The sequence below is a fragment of the Xyrauchen texanus genome, chromosome 32 (genome assembly GCF_025860055.1).
Source record: "Xyrauchen texanus isolate HMW12.3.18 chromosome 32, RBS_HiC_50CHRs, whole genome shotgun sequence".
NCBI classification, from domain to species: Eukaryota; Metazoa; Chordata; class Actinopteri; order Cypriniformes; family Catostomidae; genus Xyrauchen; species Xyrauchen texanus.
The window spans coordinates 17,415,029-17,435,132 of NC_068307.1; the positions used below are offsets into that span (position 1 = coordinate 17,415,029).

Consider the following 20,104-nt stretch of genomic DNA (forward strand, 5'->3'; position numbering starts at 1 on the left):
ATCTTGCTCTTTCTTGCTATTTTTTGGTAATCTAGTTATCTAGTCAAGTTTTTATTTTTTTTTCTATTTAGATTTGCTTTGGATTCCTAGGGTTTTCCTATTTTTGCTTTTCTTTTGCTGTGTCTTTATCCAGCTTGCTCAACCCTGATTTGATTTTATTATTTTTTATTTTTTATGTTTCCTATTAATTTTGCTATACATTAACTTTGTATAGTTTATAGATTTTTGCTTCATTTTTTCCTCCCCTGTGGCTTGCATTTCGAACAGTTTAGCCTTTCCCCTTTTTTCCCCTTTTCCCCTCTCCAGTCTCACCATCTTCCAGGCTGCTGGACGGAACCTATTCCCTCGCCGCCTCCGGGCTACCAGCGGTCATCTCCCTTCCCCCTCGCCGCGCCTCACCTGCCTGCACTGCCCGTTGCTTCCCCCGTCTCATTAACCATCATCATTGGCCTCTTTTGCAGACTGCTCTTGGTTGGGAGTTACCGTCCGACGGACCCAGTCTACGTTTCCTGAGGCCGTTACTGTCTGTAGACCTCGTCTTGTCCGGCCCGTTATGATCAACTTCCCAATAAACTGTTTTGAACCCTGCAATTGAGTCCTCTTCCTTCTGAACCCTGACAATGTAGTGAATTCGGTATGATAAATATACACTGCACGGGTTAAAGTATTGTGTGCGTTACCATTTTTTGTAATGAAAACAGTATGTGTGAGCTAGGAATTAAATTAAATGGTCCTATTTCTACATTACTATGTAAGTATATGTCTAATGGAATCTGTCACGTTTTGACAACTGTTATAAATTAGACAAATGACAAATAACTAGATTATTTGTCTGAAATTCTCCACCATTAAAATCGTAATACAACGTCTTATATCAGCTCACAAATTCTACTGTAGTGAATTAGCTTTAGAAGTATGATTAATTCTCTTATTGGAGTAATATTATTCTCATGGCTTATTGACAATAATATTACTCAAAAAGGTATAGCTTTGAAGCGAAATCTTTTAGAAACAGGGATGAGATTATTTATCAAAATATACCACAGTCAACATATTATTAAAACGGAAACATGAATAATTAGTCATAACTCGTTATAATTAATTATGAACATTTGGATCGGTGAACAGAATGTACTTGAGGTAGCTGAATTAACATTACAATCAATTTATCTGTTCATCCAGCAAACACTCAGTATTGATTGTCTATCAATTCTCAGAAAGGATATTTTTTGTGGCCACACAAAAATAACTCTTTCTTAACATGGAGCTGAGATCGAATAATTAAATTTACATTGATTTACAAGCAGACCAGAATACACTCGCAAGAATGTACACAAACGTTTTTTTTTTACTAAAATATGAACACATAACTAATCTAAACAAAAACATACACACAAAATCATTCATACATGGGAAAGGGAAAAATGAAAATAAAATGAAACTGAAACAGAATAGGCAAAATACAGTTATGAAAAGAATCCTTTTGACCATCTGAGAGAACCATCGAGCTCTTTATTCAAAAGCAACATTGTTACAAAGGGGTTTTTATCTTATACTAAAACTAGGTTCAGTTAGTTACTGGTACGATACTTGCAATTGCCTTGGCTGTTGAAAGAGCCTGGATGCAGTTGCAGGAGAACATCTTGATGGTTCCTTGGGTCGATGGTGTAGAAGTTGCAACTAATTTCTTCCATCTTGAATGAAGAAATTAGGATGAACTCTGGTGTTCATTGACTGTATGGTCCAGGTAGTTGCACATGGCTTGAGGTGTTGAGGCCTGCCAGCCTGTAACCTCATGGTCAGCACAACCATGCAGCAGAGGGTCAAGGGACTCATTTGCATGATTGGGGGGTAAGTTGTTAATGTGTGCCCCTTTATGCTCTGATTAATATAGCAAGCATACAATGTATGCTATCATAATTATATATATACCAATTTGCAGTGTGTCGCACAAGGATTAATTTGATAGGAAACATGGCAGAACTAATTGTACATTATCTGGTAGCTCTGTCATAAAGCATGCACAAAACAGTATACAGTACAAAAACACTTTACAAGACAGTGATTATCCTATACACAATGTCTTGGGGATATACATGTGAAATTATGGACTGTTTGTCTATTATTTAATGAAGAAAGGTCTGTTGTTCTGGCCTTTGTGTCCATTTCCTATGGGGGACAAGAGTGAATCACGCTTTCTGCATTCCTTTGCTGATAGCGATCAGTGGGTGATCAGACATAGATGGAGACTGTGTGGGCCTCTGCAAGCTACAGTCTTGAGACATCTATTGGCTTATTCATTAAATTATGAATAAATGTGTGTCTGATTGGTCCAGATGCTACACCCTCATTGAGAATATTTAAACGGTATAATAACCATCCATTTTGAAACCTTACATCTCTAGTCAGAAGTTTACATTCACTTTAGTTAACTGTGCCTTTAATCAGCTTGGGAAATTCCAGAAAATAATGTCAAGCCTTTCGTCAGTCAGCCAATTAGCTTCTGATTTGGCTAATTGGAATCAATTGGAGGTGTACCTGTGGATGTTTTTAAGGCCTACCTTTAAACCCAGTGCCTCCTCTTTGCTTGACATCAAGGGAAAATCAAAAGAAATCAACCAAGACCTCTTTCAACCAATTTGTGGACCTTCACAAGTCTGGTTTATCCTTGGGAACAATTTCCAAACCCCTGAAGGTACCAAGTTCATCTGTACAACAATAGTACACAAGTATAAACATCATGAGACCATGCAGCCTCAGGAAGGAGACAAATCATTTCTCCTAGAAATTTATGTATTTTGGTGCGAAAAGTGCCAATCAATCCCAGAACAACAGCAAAGGTCCTTGTGAAAATGCTGGAGGATACAGGCAGACAAGTATCTATATCCAGAGTAAAATTAGTCCTATATCGACATAACCTGAAAGACTGTTCAACGAGGAAGTAGCCACTGCTCCAAAACCACCATAAAAAGCCAGAATACAGTTTGCAAGTGCACATGGGGACAAAGATCTTACTTTTTGTAGAAATTGTCTTTTTTGGAAAAATGGTCTCTGGTCTGACGAAACAAGAATTTAACTGTTTGGCCATAATGACCATCATTATGTTTCGAGGAAAAAGGGTGAGGCTTGCAAGCCGAAGAACACCATCTGAACCGTGAAGTATGGGGGTGGCAGCATCATGTTGTAGAGGTGATTTGCTGCAGGAGGGACTGGTGCACTTTACAAAATAGATGGCATCATGAGAAAGGAAAATTGAGTGGATATATTGAAGCAACATCTCAAGACATCAGCCAGGACGTTAAAGTTTGGGTCGCAAATGGGACTTCCAAGGACAATGACCCCAAGTTGTGGCAAAATGGCTTAAGGACAATATAGTCAAGGTATTGGAGTGAAAATTTGATAGAGCATTTGTTGGCAGAACTGAAAAGCGTGTGTGAACAAGGAGGCCTACAAACCTGACTCGGTTACCCCAGTTCTGTCTAGAGAAATGGGCCAAAATTATAGCAAATTGTGGTGAGAAGCTTGTGGAAGGCTACCCAAAATGATTGACACAAGTTAAACAATTTAAAGGCAATGCTAACAAATACTAACAAAGTGTGTGCAAACATCTGACCCACTGGGAATGTGATGAAATAATTACAAGCTGAAATAAATCATTATCTCAACTATTATACTGACATTTCACATTCTTAAAATAAAGTAGTGATCCTAACTGACCTAATATTTTCTACGATAAAATGTCAGGAAGTGTGAAAAACGTCTAGGTTACGGATGTAACCTCTGTTCCCTGATGGAGGGAACGAGATGTTGTGTCAGAGAAGCGACACTAGGGGTCTCTCTTGAGCACCGAATATACCTCTGTTCTATGAAAAATGGCCAATGAGAAGTTGCAGCCAGTATTTGCATACCCCACCCCCAGACATACGGGTATAAAGGCGAGGAAATACTAGAGTGCATTCAGGATTTTCCTGAGGAGTCGGAAATGGTTCTGGCAACTACTGTATTCCAGTACAGGGTAGACTGAGTATCCGCAGTGGATTGGGTCGGCAAGTTCCTCCGCTGAACTGCGGGCCCATGAAGGCTAGGGAGGTATCGACCAGTGATTCGAGATGTGGAATCTCCTGGGAAAAAAGACGCACAATTTTACCTCAACCGAGGGAAAAGGCGCTATATGCAAGCGATTCACCCGGCCAGCCCATCAGCGTGTTACCGAGTTCTACTGGCTTGGACTTGAGAAAACACGGGATGAAACTGACTCAACCCTGAGACTGTAATATCTCGTAAAGGTGTTGCCCAACCCACTGCTCTACAAATGTCTGCTAGGGAGGTACCCCTGGCCAGTGCCCATGAGGACACAACACTCTTTGTTGAGTGAGCTCGGACCCGCAAGGGGGGGGGGGCGCACAGCCTGGGTGTGATAGGCCAATGAAATGGCGTCTACTACCCAGTGGGAAAGGCTCTGTTTGGAGACAGCGTTTCCTTTCCACTGTCACCCAAAGCATACAAAGAGCTGCTCAGAACATCTAAAGCTCTGCGTGCGGTCCAGATAGGTATGCAAAGCACGTACCGGACACATCAACGAAGGGGCTGGGTCTGCCTCCTCCTGGGACAGCGCTTGCAGGTTCACTACATGGTCTCTGAAGGGCGTGGTAGGAACCTTGGGCACGTAGCCCGGTCGCGGTCTTAGGATCACATGAGTGTCTGCCGGACCGAACTCCAGGCAAGTATTGCTGACAGAGAACGCTTGCAGGTCCCCGACCCTCTTGATGGAAGCGAGCGCGATCAGCAGGGCAGTCTTAAGAGAGTCCAACTAATTCTAGCGGCTCGAAGGGAGTTCTCTGGAGGCCCGCGAGGACTACCGAGAGATCCCAGGAGGGGAACAGGCTTGGCCGGGAGGGATTTAACCTCCGGGCACCTCTTAGGAACCTGATGATTAAGTCATGCTTACCAAGGGACTTGCCATCTACTGCATTGTGATTAGCCGCGATAGCAGCGACATACACCTTTAGGGTGGAAGGGTACAGCCTCCCCTCCAGCCTCTCTTGCAGGAATAAGAGCACTGACATAACTGCGCACCTCTGTGGGTCTTCAGCCCGGGAAGAACACCAATCTGCGAACAAGCGCCACTTCAGGGCGTAGAGCTGCTTGGTAGAAGGGGCTCTGGCTTGGTTGATCATGTCTATGATGGTAGGTGGTAGACCGGCTAGATCTTCCACGTCCCGTCCAGGGACCAGACGTGAAGTTTCCAGAGGTCTGGATGCGGATGCCAGAGCGTGCCCTGCCCCTGAGAAAGAAGGTCCTTCCTCAGGGGAATTTGCCAGGGAGGGGCTGTCCTGAGGATTGCGAGGTCCGAGAACCAGGCCTGGTTGGGCCAATAGGTGTGACTTGTTCCTCGTCCTCCCTGACCTTGCTCAGCACCTGTGCAAGAAGGCTCACTGGGGGAAATGCATACTTGCGTAGCCCCACGGGCCAGCTGTGTGCCAGTGCGTCTGCCCCAAGGGGACCCTCGGTTCGGGCGTACTAGAGCGGGCAATGGGAGGTCTCTCGGGAGGCAAGAAGGTCTACCTGGGCTCTGCCGAATTGTTCCCAAATCAGCTGGCCCGACTGGGGGTGAAGCCTCCACTCTCCGCTGGGCAAGCGTTGTCGTGACAGTGCGTCCGCTATCACATTGAGTTTTCCAGACTGGAGTCGCTGCTGGCTCCAAAGGAGGAGACGACGTGCGAGTCTTGACATGTGGCGGGTGTACGCCGCCTTGGCGATTTATGTACGCTACCGCAGTGGTGCTGTCTGACCTGATTAGGACATGTTTGTCTCGAATTAACAGGAGAAACTTCCGCAGGGCAAAGAAAACGGTCAACAACTCTAAGCAATTGATATTGGGGCACCGTGTGCAAAGGGCAGCTGCGTGCCCTTTGCACACGGTGCCCCAACCCAATCTGGAGGCGTCGGTAGTGACCAGGACGCGTCGGGACACTTGCTGCAGGGGCACACCTGCCCGTAGAAAGCAGAGGTCTGTCCAGGGTTTTAGTGTCTTTCGGCAGGCGGGGGTGATTGTCACACGGTGCGTGCCGCGGCGCCATGCTCGTCTCGTGACTCGAGTCTGAAGCCAGTGCTGAAGTGGTCTCATATGCATCAACCCAAGCGGCGTGGTTGCGGCGGAGGATGCTATATGCCCCAGAAGCCTCTGGGAGAGTTTTAGAGGGACCGTTGTGCCCGGCCTGAATTTGGCGAGGCATCTCAGCACCGACAGCGCACGCTCGTTGGTGAGACGTGCGGACATTGAGACTGAATCCATGCTAACTCCATGCCGAGAAAGGAGATGCTCTGAACCGGGGTGAGCTTGCACTTTTCTCGTTTGACCTGAAGCCCCAAGCGGCTGAGGTGCCTGAGCACCTGGTCTCTGTGAGCGCATAGTAACTATCGGGAGTAGGCCAGTATGAGCCAGTCGTCGAGGTAATTGAATATGCGGATGCCAGCTTCTCAGAGCGGGGCAAGAGCTGCCTCTGCGACTTTCGTGAAGACGCGAGGGGACAGAGATATGCCGAAGGGGAGGACTTTGTACTGGAACGCCTGGCATGGAAGTGAGAGCCACGCATCCAATCTCCATGCTAGGGGCACCAAAGGGACGAGTATTTTTTACGTACCCTGCGGGGCGGAGCAGCGGGGCGGAGCAGGTAGTAGGCCGTCAGGAGGTGAGGACGCGTCCCGAGGCGCTGGTGCTGAGAAAAGACTCGAAGCACTTACCTTGCCCACACACCTGGCAGGGGGCAGGTTAGTGACTGAGGAGGAGGTCTTGTAATGGCGTCCTCTGGACTCATCAGAACCGGCCGGCCGGGTAACAGTCGTGGGGCTGAAGGCGAATCTGGGACCGCGTCCAGCGTGCCAGGACTGTTGAGATCTGGTGGCAGAGTGCCATGAGAACGTCATTTGCGGGCCAGATGACCCAGTGACAAAGGAAATAGCTCTTTTATTGAGAATTTGGGTACCGCTGCCCCGGTTAAGGGGAGCGGCAAATGAAATGTATTCAAAGAAAGATTCTCCTCCCGGCCCTCCACCGGGGGATGGAGTGGTCTTACCATCTCCGGAGCTAACATCTTGGGCTCTGGGTCGTCCATCTTAGGAGCGCCTGGGAGCCTCCCGGGTGAGACACTTAAAATGGAAGTGAAGGGGGCCTATATTTGGATGGTTTAAAAGTACAAATGTGAAGCTTATAATTTACAAAAAGCACTTACATGAATTATTCTATTATAATTGTTTATTATTTGAGCTGAAAAGTTGTTTACAATTTTTATTTTAGGGTTTATGACATTTTTTAAAAGAAAAGGAGGGACAAGTCAAAATAAATATTTGTAGTAAACAACATTCTTCTTCAAATGCTGTCATCTGAGCTTAACTTGTATTGAACCTGAAATATTCCTTTTAAGGCAAGGCAAGGCAAGGCAAGGCAAGTTTATTTATATAGCACATTTCATACACAATGGTAATTCAAAGTGCTTTACATAGAAGAGATTAAAATAAGAATAAAAAAATAAGAATAATTGAAACTGTTAAAAAATAAAATACAGTACAAACAGTCGGACACACAGTGGCACAGTGCTCATTCAGTAAATGCACAGCTAAACAGATGTGTTTTGAGTCTGGATTTGAATGTGACTAATGTAGGAGCACATCTGATCTCTTCTGGAAGCTGGTTCCAGCTGCGGCTGGCATAATATCTGAAAGCAGACTCTCCTTGCTTAGAGTGAACCCTTGGTATTTCTAGCTGATGTGATCCTAATGATCTGAGTGATCTGTTGGGTTTATATTCAGTGAGCATATCTGCAATATATTGAGGTCCTAGCCCATTGAGTGATTTATATACCAGTAATAATACTTTAAAATCAATCCTAAATGTAACTGGGAGCCAGTGTAAAGACCTGAGGACTGGTGTGATATGTTCATATTTTCTGGTTCTGCTCAGAATCCTGGCAGCAGCGTTCTGTATGAGCTGCAACAGTCTTATGGTCTTTTTGGGAAGGCCAGTGAGGAGTCCATTACAATAATCCACCCTGCTGGTGATGAAAGCATGCACAAGTTTCTCTAGGTCTTGACTGGAAACAAAGCATCTAATTCTTGCAATATTTTTCAGATGATAGTATGCTGATTTAGTTATTGCTTTGACATGACTACTGAAACTAAGGTCTGACTTTTAAGTGCTTTTGTAAATCTGGTATAGAAATAGGGTCCCCATTCCGCCTCTCACTTGACGTTGTGTCGGTGAAGTGACACTAGGGGTCTCTCTTGAGAGCCTCAGTTGCCTCTGAGCTTTGAGAAAAGGCCAATGAGAATTGGCGATCAGAATTCGCATGTCCCACCCCTGGACATACGGGTATAAAAGGAGAGAATCGTGCACCTGTTTAGTCAGATTTTTTCTTTGTAAGAAGATGGCGGGTCATGATCACACCGAGGCAGTGTTTGTGGATTGTTCTTGTTCTCACTGCGAGAACTTGATCATGGCAACGTTGCGGTCGCGGCTTTCCTTTCTGAAAGGAAATGCCACTCCAGCCACCGCCTGCATCGCGCCTTCCTCCCACGGGATGGAAGTCGACCTGGATGGTGATGGAGGTGATTTGGGGAGTTCAGCAGGCACGGCTTTGCCGGGTAAAACCCCACGAACAATCCGCCCCCCAGCACGATTGTTTGCTTCTGTCCGGGTCCGAGATGAGACCGGCTCGCCCCATAGCCAGTCTGATGTCTCCTTCGGACCCCCCGGGCTGGATGATGACATCGCCACTGCATCGGAGAGCGTCGCGCCATCTGACGTGGAGGACTCGACTGGGCTGCCACCTACGGGTCGGCCCGCCCAGTTTGAGGCCGATGCGCAGATGGCCGACATGCTTGCCCGGGCCACCGTGAGCTTGGGGCTGGACTGGAGCCCTCCATCCTCCACTCAACCCTTGCGGCTAGATGATTGGTTCCTCGGGTCAGGGCGCTGCTCACAGCCAAGCTCCCCCAGTCTCCTTCTTCCCAGAAGTGCACGATGAGCTAACGAAGTCGTGGAGGGCACCTTTTACTGTCCGAATCTGATCTCCTCGCTCGTCCACTCTCATTAACCTTGCTGGTGGGGCAGCCCACAGGTACACAGAGGTCCCCCTGGTGGGCAAAGTGGTTGCGATGCACCTGTGCCCACAGAACTCGGCCACCTGTCGGGATCGTCCGACACTCCCCTCCAAGGCCTGTAGAACAACATCATCCCTGACGACGAAAGCCTACAGTGCCACTGGAGAGGCCGCCTCCGCCCTGCATGCCTTGGCTCTCCTACAAGTTCACCAGGCCAAGGCGCTAAAAGATCTGCACTTGGATAATCCTGATCCTGACGTGCTGCATGAGCTGCGCTCAGCAACTGACCTCGCCATCCGGGACACGAAGGTCACTGCGCGGGCACTCAGACAGGCGATGTCCACACTCATGGTCCAGGAAAGACATCTATAGCTAAACATGGTTGAGATGCATGACACCGACAAAGCATACTTTCTCAACGCCCAGCTTGGCCTATTCGGCGACACCGTCGAAGACTTCGCCTAGCAGTTCCTGCCGGTAAAGAAGCAGATGGAGGCGATCCAGCATATCATGCCTCGGCACCGTTCCAACTCGAGCCGACCCCAGTCTACTCGCCTAGGGTGCCCCCCCCTTATGCACCTATTTTGGACTGCACACTGAGCTCTAGATGATTCTGAGCGGCTCTTTGTTTGCTGTGGTGGACAGTCTTTCTCGTGGGCACCGGCCAACGGCGCCTCTCTAGCAGACATGGGCAGAGCAGTGGGCTGGGCAGCACTCAATACCTTTGTGAGATCAATAACCTCCGAGGGTTGAGTAGGCCATGGCTCGTGTTTCTTCAGATCCGAGCATGTAGAACTCGGTAACACAAGACAGCTGACCGGGCGTACTGCTTGCAAATAGCGCCCTTTTCCTTCTTCCAAAGCGAACCTGTGCACTTTTACCCCCAGGTGAGTCCACATAAGCTTGCGATCCCTGGATGTTTTTCCTTCATAGCCCTCTGAATCGTGAATTCGGTGGAGGAATTCCCGACAGGACCCACTACGGGTACTAATTACTCTGTACTGGAATAGGTGCTCCACAGTTATCGGTCATCACGATTACCCCCTGTGTTGCATCCCCCTGCCCCCGGTCGCTGTGTTTGTAGAGCTCCTCCCTCACCAGGTAGGACCTACCTCCGTGCCACTTCCATGTGTGGCTCATAATCCCATGTGATGTATTTGCCACATTTGACCTCCCCAGCCTGGGCAGGATATGGTCTCTGCAGGGGCTTTTCCCCCTGAAAGAATAGGAGTCAGAAATTAACACCTTCCCCGATGCATGTTATAGCGTTAGATGGCCCCAGCCGCTTCTAACAGCCCTATGGTAAACATAGAGAGAGAAAAGGCTGCGGCTGGAGTGGCCAGCTCCCATGCTAGGCACGTCGCTTTGTCTCCCCCCCTCAAGAGAAGAGGGATGCCAGAAACCTAAAAAGTGTATGACATTTTTCTTTGGGTGTTGGGGAAGGTTACGTGCAGCCTGGCACGGGCTGCTCATTTGGCACGCAACAGCTTGCTTGCACCCGCATCAGCAGTTCACGTAACACAGTTCAGTGTTGTGGCGTTATTGGATAGGGATCCCTAGTGTCACTTAACCGGCACAACGTTGAGTAAGTGACAGAAGGGGAACGTCTAGTTTACTGATGTAGCCAACGTTCCCTGATGGAGGGAACGAGACGTTGTGTCCCTCTTGCCACAACACCGTATCAACCACTGTAACAGCCAAACCTTGTTCTCGGCTCCTCAGTGCAAAACCTGACTAAACAGATGCACGATTCCCTCCTTTTATACCCGTTGTGTCCGGGGGAGGGAAATGCATATTCTGCACGCCAATTCTCATTGGCCTTTTCTCAAAGCTCAGATGCAACTGAGGCTCTCAAGAGAGACCCCTAGTGTCACTTCACCGACACAATGTCTTGTTCCCTCCATCAGGGAACAGGGGTTACGACAGTAACCTAGACGTTACTGTTTGAATAGAAAAAACTGAGACCGGATATGTGCATCCCTAATGTTAATTAATTGGTGTAATTGTGATTTGAAAGCAGTATACGATAGATGATAGACTGGGCAGTCTATCCACAAAGCAAATGATTGTGTTATTAATATTATGTGAAACAAAATAATAATTCTCTCTTTGAGAGTACAGTAGCTTTATGGCTGTTATGACATATCATTTTCTCTTATCTGTTAGAGGTCACTCTGTGTCTTGGACCTCTGCGGTAACTCAGGAATTCATGATTGCACCAACAGCGGCACCTCTAGTCTAATGAGCTGTTAATGAAATGTAGTTGCTCACCCAAGAATGTAACTTAATACATTCACAGATAATAATCATTACAGATCAGGAACAGGCTGCATTTGTGTGTGTGTGTGTGTGAGAGAGAGAGAGAGAGAGAGAGAGAGAGAGAGAGAGAGAGAGAGAGAGAGAGAGAGAGAGAGGCTGTGTATCACAGATGTTGTTTTAGACAGGTCTGCCCCTGAGCTCACCCAGAGGTGCTGCGTCATGCAGTGGAGCTGACAGAATGAGGCTCGGTTCTGGCTCATCTCGGTTTATCTATCTCTGTTTCCATCTGGATCTCTCTCCATGCTCTGTCTGTCTTTGATTAAATTTCTGTCTTTTTTTGTAACTAATTCTTTGGCCACACACACATGTAACACTTCATAATATTGACTGCATAAATTGCTGAAATTATCATTATTACTAGTTATTATTTTTAATTAACTCATCAGGCAGAGATTTTGTGATGCATTGGTGGCATTCATAATACATTATTAAGGTGCAAAGCATGACATTTATAACAACTGGTAGATTTTACATTGGACACCAAGTCCAAGGAATTCCAACACGGCACCAAATGTCCATCAGAAAAGCCCATTTATTTTGCTATACTAATTAGGCAAAATTATATGGTTTGTTGTATTTTATTATTTGCATTTAGCATTGTTTTTCCTGTTGTCCACCGGCCTACAAGAACAAACCTGTGACCCATTTTTGGGTTGCGATATACCAGAAGAGAACCACATCTTTACAGTAAGGGCTTTATAGTTGTTGAAAATAGATTGTTTATTCTGACCCGCTGGACCCCCGGCTTTGTTTCAGTGTTGTTCAGTCAGATTCCTCCCGTACACCAGAACCTCATCACATCCTGACCCACCACTCACTCCCCATCACCGACATCCACTGTGGCCTGATGGGACCACAAGCTCATGTCACCATGGCATCCCTGGACCAGACTGTGAAGGTGGGTTTTTCTTTCCACATGTAAGGCCTTGACCAGAATGTGAAGGTGGGTTTTTCTTTCCACATGTAGGGCCTAGGCCCAATCCAAATGTCAGCGGAAACCGCATGTTCCTTTGTTCTATAATCAAAGGAGAGACATTGAGTTCAGTTTCCCATGGTCCTTCACAGTTTCACAGCTGGATGTGAAGTCCCGCCCATGGACCCAGTATCAAATGCCATTGGTCGAAAGCGGCTGGCTGTTAAAGAGACACCTGTATTTGTGCACATACTGAATGAGTTCTCTCTCCTTTTTAGACTAAGAAGCGACGAACTGACGAGCGAAAGTCAAAGGACCAATCCAGACCATTTCTCCTGACCACTAAATGCCACAGGAATTCAAACGGACAACCCTGCTGAAATCACACAGGATTTCCCAAGTAAGGCTTGATATCTCGGCAGATTTATTTTAGAAACTGTGATTTATCTTGCACAACTAAATCTTACATTTGATTCTAAATGCTGATGTTTTGAGTATATTTTGTATGTTTCAAATCGCTGTTTGATTTGGGGGATCATAATTTTTGGGTGAAATGTTGTTTTGTTGAATAATAAATAAAATAAATTGATCAATTGTCACACTTTATACATACATTTCTGCATATACATGGTGAAATTATTTATTTTTCACATATCCCAGCTAAGCTGGGGTCAGAGTGCAGGGTCAGCCATGATACAGCGCCCCTGGAGCAGATAGGTTCAAGGGCCTTGCTCAAGGGCCCAGCAGTGGTGTCTTGGTGGTGTTGGGGCTTGAACCCCTGACCTTCTGTTCAGTAACCCAGAGCCTTAACCGCTGAGCCACCACTGCCCTTTGAGTGATCTGAACTAGTAATTTTAGTAATTCAGTCCCGCTGTTATGAGTGGATTTCATGCTATTTGTTCGCTCTCTATCACTCTCTCACTGATATTCACGGAGTGAGCGGTTTTGTTTTGCCATGGTTTATGTCCGACTCAGGCTGGTGTTTCAAATTCTCCCGCCTGTTTCGTCAGTTCCTTTGTGTGTCTGCTCATTTCCAACGTCACGTGGCATCAGCTCCACTGCTCTGGAACTGATCCAGCCATCTTTCCATTCTCCTTTCCTTCCACATTCAAAGGATCTTTGGCTCCGCTATGTTGGATCTAGTCCTCCATTTTGGACCTAGTTCTCCACTTTGGATCTAATCCTCCATTTTGGATCTAGCCTGACATTTTGGATCTAATCCGCCATTTTGCTTTCTTTGTTACCGTATCTAATTACAAAGTCCAGTTACACAAATGGATGTTTTCAAACACCTAGTTAAAAACCCTCTTAAATTAGTATAATTTATGTGAATTCTACCCTCCGAAGTAAATTTTCACTATCATCATTAATGTAAAAGCTCTTGAGGAAACAAGTGACCATAATCAGACTACACTGGCATACATTAAGTCAATGGTTAACTATATTATGAATGCATATATTTACCGAAAGTTTTAAATGTGTTTTTTGGACAAAGGTATTTTTCATTCAAATCAGGTCGGGCATGTGCATTTTTATTGGTAGTTTGTCACATGTGTTTTTATATGTCATACATTTTTACATTTTATTTTTATTAAAACATATTTTGATATTTTTGTATGTTACCTTTTCCATTTTTGTTGTTCATGAACCCTTTGTTCCTCAAATTTGTTTTAATCTAATTATTTTAAGCTTTTAACACTTCCATGCTCTCTGCTGTCATCAGTTTTGTATTAAATTATTTTAACTTGTGTAGAAAACTAATTTAATATCATGATGTCTTCACTTCTATTTACTTTCTGAGAAATCACTTGAAATGCATACATATTTATGCATTTATATTTTTCTGATTTACGCACCTAAAGCTGTCTCACTTGTAATCCAGTTTGAATCTTATTTAACTCGCTAAACTCTTATAATGGCATCAAGAAATCAGGTCATGAGCGGGTACTTTACTTGAGATCATGTGTCTACTTCCTTGTTTTTGTGTGGGAAGAGGCTCTTAAAACAATCTTTGCATCAATGAGACCTTGGATTGTCATTCAGAGGAAGTTTTCATCCCATTTGGGCATGTTTTTTGATGATGTCAACTTTTTAAAGACCTTATTAGGCATTTACAAGTGTCCTGTCTTTCAGCTCAAACACTTAAATAGGATCATTTTGTTTTAAATTCACTATAATGCAAGCTCCTATTTCCCCCACTTCCGAACTTCAGTGAAATTTGATTTTCCCTCTAATGAATGTGACCTAGGGTCAGTACGTGTCTCCCAGAGATCTAAGCTGAATAACCATGAGCTAGCAGTGTCTGTGCTATTGTTCTGAGCTCAGGGTTGCTTCTCCAGGGTGCATCCAGGCAACAAGTTTGATTTGATTGAGAAGAATGTAAAGATCAATGTTGGAGAGAATTATATCCTTGTGGCAGGGCTGGGGTCCACTGTGATGGACGGTATCCACCTGCTCAAGATATCAGTCAACTTGCTTTATGTACAGGGATTCATACATTATTAGACATGTCTTGTGGTTCACATCTGAAAAGTGTAAGCTATCCTAACCTTATCCCGAGTGTAAAGCTGTCCCAATCTCCAGTCCTAGCTATCATTGAATGTTGTTTAATCCTTCGTAATTTCTGGACCAAATTCAGTTTTTTTATAAGCATGTTACATTTTATTTAGATGCACATTATATCAGAACACATAAAAAATCACATAAGCAAAAATCAAGATCAATCAGAATAAATGGGGAACTACTTATTCAAATTGATGTGTCTTTTTTATTTTTTATTTTAAAAACTTTCACCTTTACAAGTTTTAAATGCAGAGCCAAATATAAGTAAGCTATTCATAGGTTGATTTCCCCTAAAAGTATAAACACTGTGGCTCTATGGTGCTATCAAAACATTGCTCTGTTTGTTGTACAATATCAACACTGCATAATAGGATCACCCAAAGTTGCTCTTTGCTGACCGATGGTAGATGGGGGAGGGAGCGTATAATTTTTGTAATTACGTTGGCTGCCGCTAGTGGTAAAGAAATTACATATAGCAACTTTAATGTTTATTTTGCACAGTATTTGTTAAAATTCCCTCATATTGTAATTTCCAAATAATTACAATTTCCAATTAATATGAAAGTTTCCAATTAAAATGTTTGAAAACCAATTAAATATGTTTTTGGATGATATTTTGAACTGACACAAAGGAGAGCGAAGACCTGCTGAGGCCTGTGTGTTAATCAGACAAGCGGACACTAGTATCAGCTAATGCTGATAATACCAAAATGATAATCAGCCAAGTCAGGTAAATAAGTGCATGACTATTTTCTTGCCTTTTTAATAAGTATGCCTACATGAATGGCAGCACATTCCCACAGCTTGTAGGTTTACTTTAAAACCAAATACTGTTTAGATCAAACTCCAAGATGAGAAAATCCACAAGCATCAGAAAATTTAAAACGTGGCAGCAGTATCCGTACAAGGCTACCCAGAGATTGCCTTTTGGACTCTATTAGAGTCCTTTCTTAGATGCTTTTGTGATTGTTGAATATTGTGTGATAAATGTGATAAATAATTTCTATTCTTTTATATTGATACACTGTGATGAAGTTGAGGAGTTTTAGATTTAATGTTTATTGTTTACATGTATGAAACACTTCAGCTCTTTGCACTGATCTACTGTACATTTCTTGCAATGTCTTAACTGTATAAAAGGTGGGATTCTCATACAAATTACACCACTAGGATGAGACTTTATGCCAGTTGTTATTGGCATTGCTTTGACAGGATTATGGCACGTAATCAAGTCCATTATAAAGAAGCCATGGGCATGACTGATCTTGGGGCTACATGCGCTGAGGATATGTCATGAACCACTGGCTGCTTGGACTTTGTTTAAGCTGGAGATGTGCCAGGGGCACTGAAGGCACACAGGCATTCAATGTCACACTGAGTGCACTCTCTCATTACCTAGAAGCCCCCATGGGGCTTTTGCAGGACCAGTCGCTGTCATGGCAGAGCTTTAGTGAGGAGAAATGAGAGGAGGTGGAGAGAGCAAGCTGTGAGTGACTGCAGAAATATTAAAGGGGCGTTAACTTTTGTGTATGTGTTGTGTTTTTCTCTGTTGTGTATTTTTGAATCAATAAAAAAATTTAATTACAAAAAAGGGGCATTAACTTTACTACTGGGTGAGTCACCCCTCAGTCATCTTTTACATGCCGCGGCAGTTAAAAATGAACTGGGACACTACTGCTACCAAATTCCCTAAAAGGAATTTCAGTTCACTCTGTGGCCATCTTGGTAACACCCCCAGACAGGTATATACAGTCAAATAAGTACAGCTCCTATTTACTTAAAGGAGGAAAATCTTTTTTCTTTAAAAAAAAAGTCCTTAAAATTCTTCGGTTTTCTTAAAATAGATTTTTATTTTAGATTTAAATAAAAAAAAAAAAATTTGAGATTATGATCCAGTCACATAATGTTCTTTTTAAGGCTGGTCGAGCTATTGCAGATTAGTGCAATATAGCTCGAATAGCTTTAGTGCATTCTAAAGTAAACTAACAGGCGTGGTGATTGGCTCTTTTAATTGTAAGTTGGGACTACAGCCAACATATTGAGAGTAATGTCTTTTCCCATTTATTTTAATACAACAGTCTCTTGTCCTTATAATGAGTCTGCCACCACACCAACATGGTAGCAGATTGCTGGAGTTTCCGGAAATGCTCCAAGTTTGTTGTGGGGATGAATGCCCAGACAAGATGTGCTTTTGGCTCTCGTATAATCAGCCTCGGCTCATGCTGCTGAAAGCCATTTGAACGCAGTGGCTGCTGTCAGGGACACAGAGCTGATCTATATCAGAATTGATCAGCCCACACAGAAGCAGCCAGTGAAATAATTTGTTTGTGGTGTCCGTGGGAATCCTGGTTGCCCTGTTTAATTGCGCTATGGCTGTGACTCATCCTGCTCTTAGCTGTTTTGAATGATGATCGTGTCATGGACTACCCCCGTAGATATTGTCATGGCTGGTTTGAGTTAGATATTATCGACACTAAGATGACACTAAGATTGTTCTGCCACATGCCTCCAGACATCTGCAAAATATGTGTGTGTGGGGGGCCAAAAATCAGTGTATTACTAATCCCAACATTTATTAATAACAAATTACAGTAATGTACAAATTACAAAGTACATTTATTAACAACAAATCTACCAAGTATCATATTTCATTAGCCTAACTGTAGGCTTTCCAAGCAACTTGGTGCCTTAAATTTATTCAGAAATGTTTTCCTCATTAAAAGCTTTTAGCCCTAAAGAAATTAATAGTACTTTTAAAAATGTGTTTAAAATCTTGGAATGAAGATTCCAGTCATATCAGTTAATAAAGGGACCGCCTGATTTTTTATTTATTTTGGGGTGATCTGAACTAAAGAGGTAAAATGTGTGATACCATTGTCAGATTTTACTGCTGATTTAAAGGGGTCATGAAGTGCTTTTATTTCACTGAGGTCAAATGATAATGTTATAAAAGTTTTTTTTTGGACCAAAACATTTATAATTAAGTAATATAATTATTTTCACCCTCTTTTTGGCCCTCTGTCACTGAAACGCTCGGTTTTGGCCTAAGAACCTCCTTAAAACTTCCACTTAAATGCCCACTGTTATGATATGCTAACATCATGCAGCACCTCAAATTCAGCAGAATCAATCGGAAGAGAATGAACCTCGACATTATAAAACAAAATTGCAGGGTTTACACATAACACACATCCAACACATTGCATCTGAGTATATTAAACTGTGCATCTCGAGCACAACTGTTAACAATTAGCACCATAAACTATCAAACATCCATGACATTTGTAATATTCATGAATAAAACAGCTTACTGTAACGGTTACCCTGTCTTGTCTCACTGATGCCCTTTGTTTGTAATTTTGTCACTTTTGTTATTCCTTAGTTTTCACTTTTGTCACCCTTGTACCTCCATAGTCTTGTTTTCCCTCGTGTTCACTGTTCATTGTTTTCACCTGCCCTTGTTAATTTGCCTTTGGGTTCTGTTAATCACATTGTCACCTAGTTTGTGTTCTGTTAGTTCATTGGCCCCTTTTTCCCATGTTTTTGTATTTATATCCTGGTTTTTGGTTTAGTCCTTGTCTGTCGTTGAATGCTGTTGTACGTAGTTTGTGCTCGCTCCCATGCCTGTGTTCCAGTTCTTGTGTTTTGTTTTCATTTGCCCATCGTGGTAGTTTTGTTTATTCCATGCCTGTGTTCCAGTTCCTGTGTTTTCGTATTTTGTTTTCATTTGCCCATCGTGGTAGTTTTGTTTATTCATGCCTGTTTGTTTCCTTTAATCAATAAACCCGCATTTGGATCCTCATCCCTTGTCTGACTCCGACCTAATTCGAAGTGTTTTTAACTGCCCCATCCTTCAAAAACAGTTTATTTGCAAAGCTTGAATCGCATTATGACTGTTCACAAGCAATCCATGCTGACACGAGACGGAAAAAAGAACACATCATAGTCAAAAGAACAGTGAAATGACACACACACAAACTGTAGGCACACTGAGGTGACCCTAGTGAAAAAAAGTATACTTTATTGTATTTTAAATATATAATTTTTTTCAGTTGTATATTGTAAATATACTTACCAAAATTGTACTAACTTTAAATATATTTAAAGTATATTAGCGTCATGCTTTTACCAATTTTCAAAATACAACTTTTAAAACACTTTAAAATAATTGTACTTTAGTATATTATGTAAAAATATATTTTTGATAAATATACTTGAAGTGAAAATTCAGTTTATTTTTTAAAAGTGTATTTATTTGCACTTTATTTAAAATATATTTAAGTATATTACGCAAGTGTAACTATGAGCGTTTCAGCAAGAAAAAATAACAATGCGTTGTTCGTGTGTGGCAGCTGTTCCGAAAATTATTATTTTTTGCTTGATTCTTTATTTCAGTGTTCTTTTAATTTAAAAGCAATGTTGGTGTAACTGCCTCCCATCTGGAGTTTAAATTATACATTTTTAATAGATCCTGCTATTTTTTGGTACCTATAGTAATAGTAGTTTGGAGGCGGAAATATTTGTAACCAAATTTAACCAAAATGTTGAGTTTTTGAAAATGTTAATTGTTGCTGACATTTTCGAATACATAGCTCCCATAACTAACTAATGGCGCTTTTCCACTACACAGTACCAGTTCGCCTCGGCTCAACTCGACTCGACTTTGTTTGGTTTTCCACTGTGTAAAAGTTGTACCTGTACCTGCTTTCGGGTACTTTTTTTCGTACCACCTCCGGCGAGGTTCTGAGCGGGCTGAGGTGATACTAAAATGTGACGTAAAAACAATGCCGACTGCTGATTGGTCAGAGAGAATCGTCACTATTCACTGCGTCATCATTGCGCGCGCCAGACGGAGTATCCAGAATAACTCCGCCATTTTTAAATAGTTTGCACAGATATAGCCTACAAAACTATTATTATGGCACAGCGGGAGCGCCATTTACAGATCCTTTGGCAGCTTATAATATCCTTTTTTATTTGTTTTGTAATTTTAGTTTGCCATGTCGATGACTCTTCACATTACTGTGCATGACAGTGACATGTCTGTGAAATCTTGGAGAAGTGGCCAGCACTTTTCACAGAAAGCTAGGTTGTTTTCCTCCTCCAAATCCCAGAGTTTCTTTCTATGAATTGTGTATTTGAATGTTAATAACCTCGCCATATTTTTGCTCAGGTCTTTGCAAATTCAATCGCATATCTGGGGAAAATCTG

General features: G+C 43.1%; 1 pseudogene; it reads left to right on the forward strand.

Annotated features, from left to right (window-relative positions):
- The window catches only part of LOC127625846 (WD repeat-containing protein 18-like), a 118,630-nt pseudogene that overhangs the window by 9,798 nt on the left and 88,728 nt on the right, over window positions 1–20,104 (forward strand).